The 11,834-nt window shown below is 37.6% G+C and overlaps 1 pseudogene; it reads right to left on the bottom strand.

Moving 5' to 3' along the window:
• Window positions 1-257: 257 nt before the first annotated feature.
• On the bottom strand, window positions 258-384 carry LOC134317401 (U5 spliceosomal RNA; annotated as a pseudogene).
• Window positions 385-11,834: the final 11,450 nt, after the last annotated feature.

Below are 11,834 nucleotides of genomic sequence, written 5' to 3'. Positions count from 1 at the left end.
ATATATATATATATGAGAAATAAAGGCATTGTATGGCATGTAAACATTTTATTATTTGATGTATCTTACCAGTAAATTAAATTTAAAAAAATTACATAAAAAAAACTTATACAACTAATACAGATTACATATAAAAAGAAGTTTGACATTGAAGGGACTTCAATGGTAATTAAAAGCATGTATCAGCTATAACACAGAACTGACAAATGAGCACTTTGATATTTACATTTTACATTTACATTTTCAGCATTTAGCAGACGCTTTTATCCAAAGCGACTTACACAATGAGCGGAACACGAAGTTGAACTTGTCAGCGTTCCTCTCCACGGAAATCTTTAGTAAAAGGCGAAAGATTTGTACGTGAATGAAGAGAAACTCCAGCCCTGATATGTGAAATCTGATATGTGAGATTTCAAAGCAACATAGCTAACTAAACCATATGGTCAAATAACTTTAAGGGACATTTGTTGAATCTGACATAAGAGCATAAACCAAAATCCTTTCTGTACAAATTTGGTAAAAATAGAAGGCTGATTATTTTGCAGAAAACTAGACCTAAACTCAAGAACTGATTATGGCAAGGATACAGTAAATTTACTGATTTACAGTAGGATGTAGCATTTGATTTCCTTAGTTGCCTTTTGTATTAGACAAACACTAACATTGCAACAAAACTAGCAGTGCTTATTACACAGTAATAAATAAATTATAGGCTATAAATGACAGGGTGTTGAAAAAGACAAATTGTGCAGAGTCAAAGCTGGCAAAGCTGTGAAACCTCAATGTTCAAAAGTGTGATGCCTTTGCCACACCTGTTAACATCAATTCCAATGGCTGCTCGCCTTTAAAAACAGATGTTTCACCTTAGTTACCTTAAAAATAAAAATAAAATTAAGTAAATGTATTTATTTAAATAGAAACATTTAAAGTCCCTCACCAGCTTGTACATGTTGGCTGCTGTGGTTATGACGGAAGTGTAATTTTACTTAACCTACAGTACAATTCTAAAATTTGTTTCCTTACATACGACAATATGTGTTTAATATTGCTTGTTTTTGCATTTTTCTTTGTATAATGCAGGTATCTAAGATTATCATCACTTTTCAGTATCACAGTAACAGTTAATGTGGCTTAACAGGTTTTTCTGGAAGTAAAGCCACTTACAAACAACAAAAATGTTCAAAAACAGGTGTTATTGAGAATTTAGATTTTTGGAAGTTTGTTGCTCAGGTAAAGAGGCATTTATTAAGCACATATGTAATTACTTTCTGTAATTAGAGGGTTAAAATATTCCAACCATGCTAAGGTGTATAGACCTAAAATTAAACTCTCCAATGACCAACAATGGCTGAGTTCTGTATATTTTAACATTGCAGGATGTCACCAGTGAGTTTCTTTGCACTACTACCCAGCTAGATTTTTTCAGGGCAGCACAGTAGCACACATGACACAACAATATGGCTCCTGATGACCTGGGTTTGATTCTCAGAGGATCAGCATATTCTTCTTCTGTGCCAGGAAATTATTAAAGCTTTAAGGCGTTACATGGGCAAGCTCCGTCATATATTTCAGAGTTACTTAGTTCTTAATCTGGATCTAGGTCTCTGAGATCTTCAGACCAGTTACTGCTGGCTGTTCCTCGGTCATGACTGAAGCTGAATGGTGACCGTGCCTTCTCAGTTGCTGCTCCAAAGCTCTGGAATAGCATTCCACTGAATATTAGGTCTGCTCCCTCCTTTACAGTCTTTAAATCAAGACTGAAAACACATCTTTTTACATTGTCATTTAATTCTTAGGTATTGTGCAATTTTGTTAGGTATTTATTTATGTTTTAGTTCCCTAAACTGCTCAGTATTTTATGTTTGCATTGTACAGCACTTTGGTTGACTTTGTCAATTTAAATGTGCTTTATAAATAAATTTTACTTACTTACATATCATTTTGGAAACTGTGTTAGTATACTGACATTGACTGTACAGGTTTATTGTTGTATTTGGTAATCCTTAATAAATGCCATGCTTCATGCTGTCACCTTAACTTTCTTTAAAGATCAGATTATTTTAGCTTGTCACTGTGAGTTCATGATTATGTTCATGTCCAGTTGTACAGAGCCAGTTTGTGTTTATGTCTGTGTTACAAAACTTGCTCTGTACCGGCTATGTTTACAGTATACACAGTAGTCTGTCTGCTTGACAAAAAATATCAACAGTGTATTGTAACTAGCATGCATGAGTGTCTATATGATGTGTCAACAGATGTGCAAATCTTTCTGACTGTTTAAGCTAAACTCTGAACTTCATTATTTGCACACCTAGGCTCTAATTTACCAAATCCAAAATAAAGGGCATTTTTTTTTAGCATAATCTAGTAGTTTGTTTAAAGTCAGTGATTTAATAAGAGTAATTGTGTGTATGATGTTGGTGAAGGAAACAATATTTAAACAATGTTTTTGTGGATTAATTTTACTTAATAAACATGCTGAAACACTAGATGCTAGATGTTAACAATACGACGTTAGATAGCCAGCATGGGTGGGATTGGGACAAGTACACTGTTACACAAGATTCATCAGTTTACAAGTTTATTGTCAAACACAGTCATGGACAATTTCGTATCTCCAATTTACCTCACTTGCAGGTCTTTGGACTGTGGGAGGAAACCCATGGAGACACGGGAAAAACATGCAAGGTCGTGAGGCGACAGTGCTACCCACTGAGCCACCATGCCACCCACCCATTTAAAAAGTATAACCAAAAATAATTTAATACATGTTTATACATATACACAATTATTGTTTTTGGCAGCAGTAACTTAGGGCATGGAAAAAGGAAACTGGCAAACACTGTGCTTCTGTGATGAACCTTGTTTGTAATAGTAGACTTGTCTGTAATAGTAGAGCCAGTAAGGCATCCACATATGTATAAAATAAATTGCTAAAAAGACAGTACAGATAATTAATAGTAAATAAAAAGCTAAGCCAACATGAGTATGAGTGAATTTCCTTGGGACTTGGTATGTGCAAAACATGTCAGATGTGTGCATTCATTCCAGCTGTTTTAATGTGTACATTTAATTGAATTCCTTTTCATTAACTATCTATCTATTCATTATCTATGTAATGTGTCAACAGATGTGCTCTAATTTACCAAATCAAAAACAAAGGGCTTTTTTGGCATTATCTAGTAGTTTGTTTAAAGTCAGTGGGTGCTCTGTGAGAGATTTACTAAGAATAATTGTGTGTATGATGTTGGTAAAGGAAACAATATTTAAACAATGTTTTTGTGGATTAATTTTACTCAGTAAACATGCTGAGCTACTAGATGCTAGATGTTAACAATATGGCAGTTAAACAGCCAGCATGGGTAAGATTGGGACAAGTACACTGTACAGAAATAATTTAAATGTTATTTATTTATTTATTAGGATTTTAACGTCATGTTTTACACACTTGGGTTCCATTCATGACAAGACAGGTAGTTACTCGTTACACAAGATTCATCAGTTCACAAGTTTATTGTCAAACACAGTCATGGACAATTTCGTATCTTCAATTTACCTCACTTGCAGGTCTTTGGACTGTGGGAGGAAACCGGAGCTCCCGTAGGAAACCCACGGAGACACGGGAAAAACATGCAAGGTCGTGAGGCGACAGTGCTACCCACTGAGCCACCATGCCACCCACCCATTTAAAAAGTATAAACAAAAATACATTAATAAATTTTTTATACATATACACAATTATTGTTTGGCAGCTGTTACTTAGGGCATGGCAGGATGAAACTGGCAAACACTGTGCTTCTGTGATGAACCTTGTTTGTAATTGTAGACTTGTCTGTAATAGTAGAGCCAGTAAGGCATCCACATATGTATAAAATATATTGCTAAAAAGACAGAGTATTAAAAGTATAGATCATTAAAAGTAAATAAAAAGCTAAGCCTACATGGTATGAGTGAATTTCTTTGGGGCTCTGTATGTGCAAAACATGTCAGATGTGTGCATTCCTTCCAGCTGTTTTAACGGTACATTTAGTTTAATTCCTTTTCATTAACCGCTATCATTAATCCTGGACAGGGTCAAAGTAAGTCTGGTTTCACCAGGATACACTGGGCAGAAAGCAGAAATACCCTTGACAGGGCACCAATACATTGCAGAGCTTATAGCCACACACAGTTCTCTTATTTTTACAGCAAATAAATAACCACCATCGTGTACTGAACCAAAGCATTCCTGTCAAAAAACACTGTGACAAATCACTTCACAATCAAAAATACTACAGTAATGACGTAATATTTATATGCAGACTGCATGATCTGATAGCTGCAGCTATCTACTGATTAGAGTTAGCATTTATCTAAAATGAAAAAAAAGAACATCTTGTTCCTTTATGAAGCAGAATGGCTATTGGGTTACAGACTACACAGGGATCCCTTTCACTGCTCGCTGCACTGCATGCCATGCGTGCATATGTTGAACATTGTGCTGGATGACATGCAGTTGTAAATTTATAGAATGATGGACTGTTTGCTGGTTCAGTGAAGCTTAACTTGTTGTGCCATTGTAACCCACTGTGCTAAACTAATGCATCTGACATAGAGCAAAAACATACACTGATCAGCCATAACATTAAAACCACCTCCTTATTTCTACACACACTGTCTATTTTATCAGCTTCACATCATATAGAAGCACTTTGTAGTTCTACAATTACTGACTGTAGTTCATCTGTTTCTCTACATACTTTTTTTAGCCTGCTTTCACCCTGTTCTTTAATGGTCAGGACCCCCACAGGACCACCACAGAGCGGGTATTATTTAGCAGTGCTGCTGTGTCTTATCCACTCATACCAGCACAACACACACTAACACACCACCACCATGTCAGTGTCACTGCAGTGCTGAGAATGATCCACTACCTAAATAATACCTACTCTGTAGTGGTCCTGGGAGAGTATTGACTATTGAAGAACAGCATGAGAGGGGGCTAACAAAGCATGCAGAGAAACAGATGGACTACAGTCAATAATTGTAGAACTACAAAGTGCTTCTGTATGGTAAGTGGAGCTGATAAAATGGACAGTGAGTGTAGAAACAAGGAGGTGGTTTTAATGTTATGGCTGATCAGTGTATATAAGTAATTGTAGTAATTTTCATTTTCACTTACCACCTGATGATAGTCAGGATGGGTCTTGTGCCAGCAGAAAACAATTTGTACAACGCAGGAATATACACTCACCTATTTATTTACTCAATTACTGGGAACAATATAAAGTAGTCAATCCACCCAAATACTTAATAAAACCACATAAGGGAGAATATGTCAAAGACAAAAATCAACCCATTGGCATCAGTGCCCTGACTAAAATAAACAACAAATACAAATTAAAAAAATTACTAGGTGACCTCTCTGATAGACTGGTCCATTTAAGTCATGCATTTAACCCATCTCGATTACCAAGCAGGCCCTGGTAATCTCTGTAAACAAGACTGTGTCACCCCCAAACACACACACACACCAACTCGGCTTGGAATAAAGTAACAAACTGTAACATGGTGGAGTTTCTTCATCATCCTCAGACTGGCACTAATTCAGCAATCTACTAATTAGAGTTCATGTTCTTAGGTACCATTTGTTATGCTTGGAATCCAATTCTTTGAAGCTTGAAATCAAAAGCTTTGGAACACCTACTACCAGGTCTTTTAATGGGCTTACCAGGCCAAGTGGGGCAACAGGCACATATACATTATTAGGCAGGAATGAAAGTAATAAGCACAAGCCAAAAGATACGAGCCAAGGTGACTCGTCACTCTGAAAATACAAACAGAAGCTAAGCCCGAGAGACGGAAAGCAGAAGCAGGTGTTCTAGGGGGTAAGAAGTTTTGGCACGAACTCACATGCAGAAAGAAAAAGATAGCACTTTGAGGACCAGTGTGCAAATGTAATGCAATGTGAGTCCAAGTGAAATGTGATCATAATGAAATAGTCTAGTGGAGCAGTTGAGGTTCACCAGGTCTGGAATCTGTCACCTTTTGTAAGATACTTGATATGTGCTGCACAAGATGCACACGTGCATGACTAAACCTGCAAAAACATACACACACCCCCACACACACTCTCTGCTTTCTCTCTGTCTATCTTTTTGTGTTTATTTTTGTATCTAGGTCTTACAGAATTGTGTCATGTCATCTCAGTTTACTAGCACTTTAGCTTTTGCCAGCTATCAGTGGCAAATAGCTATATGTATATGTATGTATGTATATGTATGTGTATATATAGTATATATAAATATATATATAATATATATATACAGTGTATCACAAAAGTGAGTACACCCCTCACATTTCTGCAAATATTTCATTATATCTTTTCATGGGACAACACTATAGACATGAAACTTGGATATAACTTAGAGTAGTTAGTGTACAGCTTGTATAGCAGTGTAGATTTACTGTCTTCTGAAAATAACTCAACACACAGCCATTAATGTCTAAATAGCTGGCAACATAAGTGAGTACACCCCACAGTGAACATGTCCAAATTGTGCCCAAAGTGTCAATATTTTGTGTCCTGCAATGCAATGCAATGGATTGGAGCCCTTGCATAAAAAGGCATTGTACTATTAGACATGTTAGTGCAACACTTAACCCATTTAGTGATTTGGCCTAAAGTACACAATTAACCATTAGTCAACATAACTTAAATTGCTTAGGACAATATTTTAATAATGAATAGATGCAGAATGGCAACCCAGACATAAGAAGAGGTTTTGTGATAATCTGGCAATGGTAGTCTGTTTAATCCCCTATTAAACTGTCTCAGTCTGATGCTATTAATACATGTCTGCCCCTTTCCTACTTCCAAATGGAATAATACTGTCTGCCCCAAAGCTAAATATCAAATCATAAAAAAAAGTGATATAGATGGATCAGAAAAAAAACAGTAGTAGAAAATGAAGAGGTGAAATTGCCTAAGGTAAGTATAACATGTATTCAGAGCCAAGAAACATTCTACATTTTGAAATAACAGTATATGTAATATCATTTTATTAATGAATCAACATTTCGAGCGGAGGGGGGTGCTTATGGCTGCCATCTGCCAAGTCATTCCAAATAATGTTGTTGAAACAACCTTCCTAACTGTCGTCATTATTAAAATAATATTCTAGGGGTTACATACTTATCTTTTCACAAGTGATGCTGTTATTACTCTGAATGGAAAGTATGATCAATTGGCAAAATAGAAAGAGACAAAAGGCTAAAAATGGGCCTACAGGTGGCACAAGAGAAAAGCATTTGCTGTTGGTAGACTGAAAGTTTAATGTTTCATTGATTCCAAATCCAGCCATGGCCAGGAGTCAACTGGCCCGACTCCCTTGAGTGGGATAGCATTCTTGTTTCCCCTATTAAAGTTGCATTAGCCAATCTTGGGTAAGTCTTCCATTGATCATAAACAGCAGCATAAATAGCTCACTCTCCAAGTCTGGTAACAGTAGTGTAATTGAAAAAACTTAACTGTTAGTGGAAACAAGCAATGACTATATTTATAGAAAAACTGGAAATTGTAAGGGACTTAAAAGCAGAAAAAAAGGAAAGAGACAGCAATATATGAAAGTGGGGTTGGAATAAAATAAAGTGGTGAAAATGTTGAGATGGAAAAATAAATTATTTGGGTGGTGGATCATTCTCAGCCCTGCAGTTACAATGACATGGTGGTGGTGTGTTAGTGTGTGTTGTGCTGGTATGAGTGGATCAGACACAGCAGCACTGCTGGAGTTTTTAAATACCGTGTCCACTCACTGTCCACTCTATTCTACACTCCTACCTAGTTGGTCCACCTTGTAGATGTAAAGTCAGAGACGATCGCTCATCTATTGCTGGGAGAGTCCTGACCACTGAAGAACAGCATGAAAGGGGGCTAACAAAGCATGCAGAGAAACAGATGGACTACAGTCAGTAATTGTAGAACTACAAAGTGCTTCTATATGGTAACTGGAGCTGATAAAATAGACAATGTGTGCAAAAATAAGGAGGTGGTTTTAATGTTATGGCTGATCGGTGTATATTATCTGACAGTAGAAGAGTGTTTGCTGGTAGAGATTTTGCTGTACCGTTTATGCTACAGATACAGATCTGTAGGGCTATGCATGTGAATTATAACACTACACAGTGCTGCTTATATAATATGATTGTTTATAATGTGATTCTGACAGAGAGGCCATAAGCAGACCATTTGAAGCAACTATTTGAAATTCCATACCATCTTAACAGCACCTTAACACAGGGTGCCATTATGTGATCTTTTTTTAGACATGTCCACTTTTCAATAGTTTACAAAAGGCATTTCAAGTTCACACTTGTTTTTACAGCTGACTCACATTGTTTATGTCTTTCTGTGTTGCTTTACCCCGTCTGTAAATCCCTTCTTCTCACTTCTCATGATTGGTTGATCATGAACTGCTCCTCACAAAACCATTGGTGGAACAGCTTTTCATTTATTCTCCTCAGCACCACAGCAACAGCCAAACAGAAAACAGCAGTTTGCTTAGTGACAGTGGTGCATGGAGCAGGAACAAAGCTTCAGTATTATACACAAACACACCTGTACATTCAGTTTAATTACAGAGAGTTTTAAAATCACTTTATTATATTTAGAACTGGTGATAATTACACAAGAAGTCACAGTCTGTTGATGCCTACAGCTTTACAGCTTTTTGGCTAATTCTTTCATGCCTAGATTATTATTAATAAAGTTATTTATATAAGATTTGATTTTATTATTGTCATGTAAATTTGTTATTTTCTTATGCATATTTTCTCCCTTTTTCTCCTGATTGTAGCGTGTCCGATTTATACCCGTTATGCTTCCTCTCCACTGGAGCTGACCCCCACCCCGATTCAGGAGAGTGAGACTGTCACACGCCCCCTCCGGCATGTGTGTAGTAGCCAACTGCATCTTTTCACCTGCACAAGGCGAGTTCATATGCCGATCAGCTTTGTGCACGGACAGTCACACCCTGATCGGCATTATTCCTCAACTCTGTGCTGACGGCTTTAACCAGCCAGCAGAGGTTGTAATTCGCTCAGTTATAAGGAGTCCCTATCCGGCTTGTCCTACCCTATGAACAACAGCCAATCGCCGTTCATGCAGCTGCCCATCCCAGCCGGATGGCAGAGCTGAGATTCGATACCATGTGTTTGAGAGCCCAGCTCTGGTGTGCTAGCGTGTTTTACCACTGCGCCACCTGAATGGCTTTTGTCACTTCATTGATGTTATTTTGATAAGATGACTTTTAAAAAGATTTGATTTTTCGAAAAATATGCCTAGCCACTTTAGATGGACTGAAACGTGTTTATTTTATTAGATTATTTCTACATTATTAATAGTATTTATTTGGCCATTATTTATGTAACATAGTATTTTCAATAAATACAATTATCTGGTATACTTAGACTATAAAGGCATTTTTATTAGTTTGTTAAATGACTAACTGTTTAAGGATTAAATCTAATGGTTCATGGTTTTACAAGCATTCGTTAACTAATAACTCCCAGCCACACACATACACATTGCTGTTCCTTGAACCCATTCAACCCTGAAACAGGTTCTATCTCCTAAAGAGGGTTTACTCATGCATTTATGTCTAAGCAAGTATAGATGAGACAGTGGGTGCATGATGTCTCATGATGATCTGGCACTCTGTCTATGAAGTATTTCTACAGAGGAATGATTACATATTTTTAAAAGGCATTATTCTTCTCATCATATAAAATCTGTGGCTTTGACTTCCATTCACTTAACATTTTAGCAAGTCTCACCTTTCACAGGCTCTGCCAGTGACACCCTGGTGGTTATTTGTTAAAATGCTTCTGAAATGACACATCTGCAGCACCTGGCAACCAAGGCACATTTTGACTCACTGAGGTAAACTGTTTGAATTTGCCTGCACTGGAAGTTGAATTCCATGGTTGCTTAGGCACCTCTGTTATAGAGAACCTGAGTACAGACTGACTTTAAAACGTTTGGTGTAATGACTGATAGCTCTGGTTACTTGGATAAGAAGGCATCCATGCATTATGTGAGGACAGCAGCGAAGGTAAGTCTGTGCCAACATGACACACAGTATTGTAGTTCGTATGTAATATATTTTTACAGAATACAGAGTTGGATTTTAAATGATAGGTTTAATACAGCATTTTTGAATATTTATTAATTCCCCTGTAATCTCTTATTCTGGTCACAGTGAGTTCAGGGCCAGTCCATGACAGTTGTCTCAAAGCAGAAATACTTCCTAAAAAGAATGCCAGATCATGCCAGATTATGAGACATAAAACACCCACATCTACACTTGCTTACACCTAAAGGTATGTGGAGAAGACTGAAGTACTGGAGTCTCTGGAGCTACTTAGTTATGGACACATGCTTACTAGTGTGAATGTTTGTGTGTGTTTGTGTGTGTGTTTGCCCTGTAATGGACTGGTAACCTGTCTGAGGTGTTTCCTACCTTTCACCCAGTGAACGTGACCCTGAATAAGATAAAGTGAAAAAAGACAATGAAGTCTGCCCAGGTGGCGCAGCGGGATATTCCGCTAGCACGCCATTGCCGAGATTCTGAACTCCTCGGTTCGAAACTCGCGTTGCCACCGGGCGGCTGGGTGCCATCTGGCGGGCACAATTGGCACCGTATCTGCAGGGTGGGGGCCGGACTATGTGTGGGGTGGGATCTTCATACGCAGTGTAAGGACCCTGATTGGTGGAAAAGACGACTGTGCAGAATGCAGGGGTGAGAAGAGGAGGGCTGTGCACGTGTCATGTACAGCAATGTGCTCTCCTCAGATGCAATCGGGTATCCCTCAGCAGCGGAAGACAAATCAAGTGTGCTAAATCAGGAGGAAAATGGGGAGAAAATGCATAAAAAAAGACAATGAATAAATAATAATAATCGTGCCAAATATTGACAAATGCACCTTTAACTAGAAATATATTTTGTAATTCACATGTACCATTTTATCCACCAGATTTTGAAACATTGTGTTTTTTAAGTTCTTTAAAGTAATTCAATTTTACACATTTTTTCTCTACCTTTTTAAGGTAATGTTCCTCTTTTAATTGGTTCACGCAGGGGGCATAGTCTGGAGTAATCTACACCACAAACTTCAACATTTAAAAACAACAGCCAAAATGAGAGAACCTCACACAGTCAGGAGCAGCTCTGCAGTTTACAGCAGAGACACTTGTTAAATATAAACATGGCAAGTGCCCAACAAAAAGCTATGAGAGTCCAGCGCCTAGGAGGAAAAACAGACACAGGAACTTAACAACAGCTCATCTAGTTCCAGCAGGATTTCAGAACCACTTTTAAGAAACAGAAGAATGAAAAAAACAAGCATATGCATTCAACAATACTATGTGTACTCTCTCTGTGTATCACAAACACACCTGTCTTTTCTTTTCTGTTTGCTCCATCGTCATTAGAGTGATGATATTAAGCCTGTGGCACAACAAAAGCCATGTAAGGCTGGGCTTTCATTCAGGCTTAATAATTAAATATGTTTGTCATTAAACAGAATATACATTCGACATGAACTCATAACCCTGACATGATGGAGTAGAATTTCATACCAAAAAGAAGCTCTACATACAGGTCACACAGTGCATCAATAGTTTACGCAATACCAAATTTTAAAGCACACATACCCTATTACACTATAACCCCAAATAAGAAAAAGGGGTCTTGGGTGGCACAGTGATAAATTATGTTAGCTCACTACTGCTGGGACCAAGGGTTCGAAAAGTAAGGCTTTGTGGACTAATGCTGCTTTCACATGATAAACGGGCG

The sequence above is a fragment of the Trichomycterus rosablanca genome, chromosome 6 (assembly GCF_030014385.1).
Source record: "Trichomycterus rosablanca isolate fTriRos1 chromosome 6, fTriRos1.hap1, whole genome shotgun sequence".
NCBI classification, from domain to species: Eukaryota; Metazoa; Chordata; class Actinopteri; order Siluriformes; family Trichomycteridae; genus Trichomycterus; species Trichomycterus rosablanca.
Note: the sequence above shows the minus strand (reverse complement) of the source record. Positions and strands in the feature narration are given on the sequence as shown.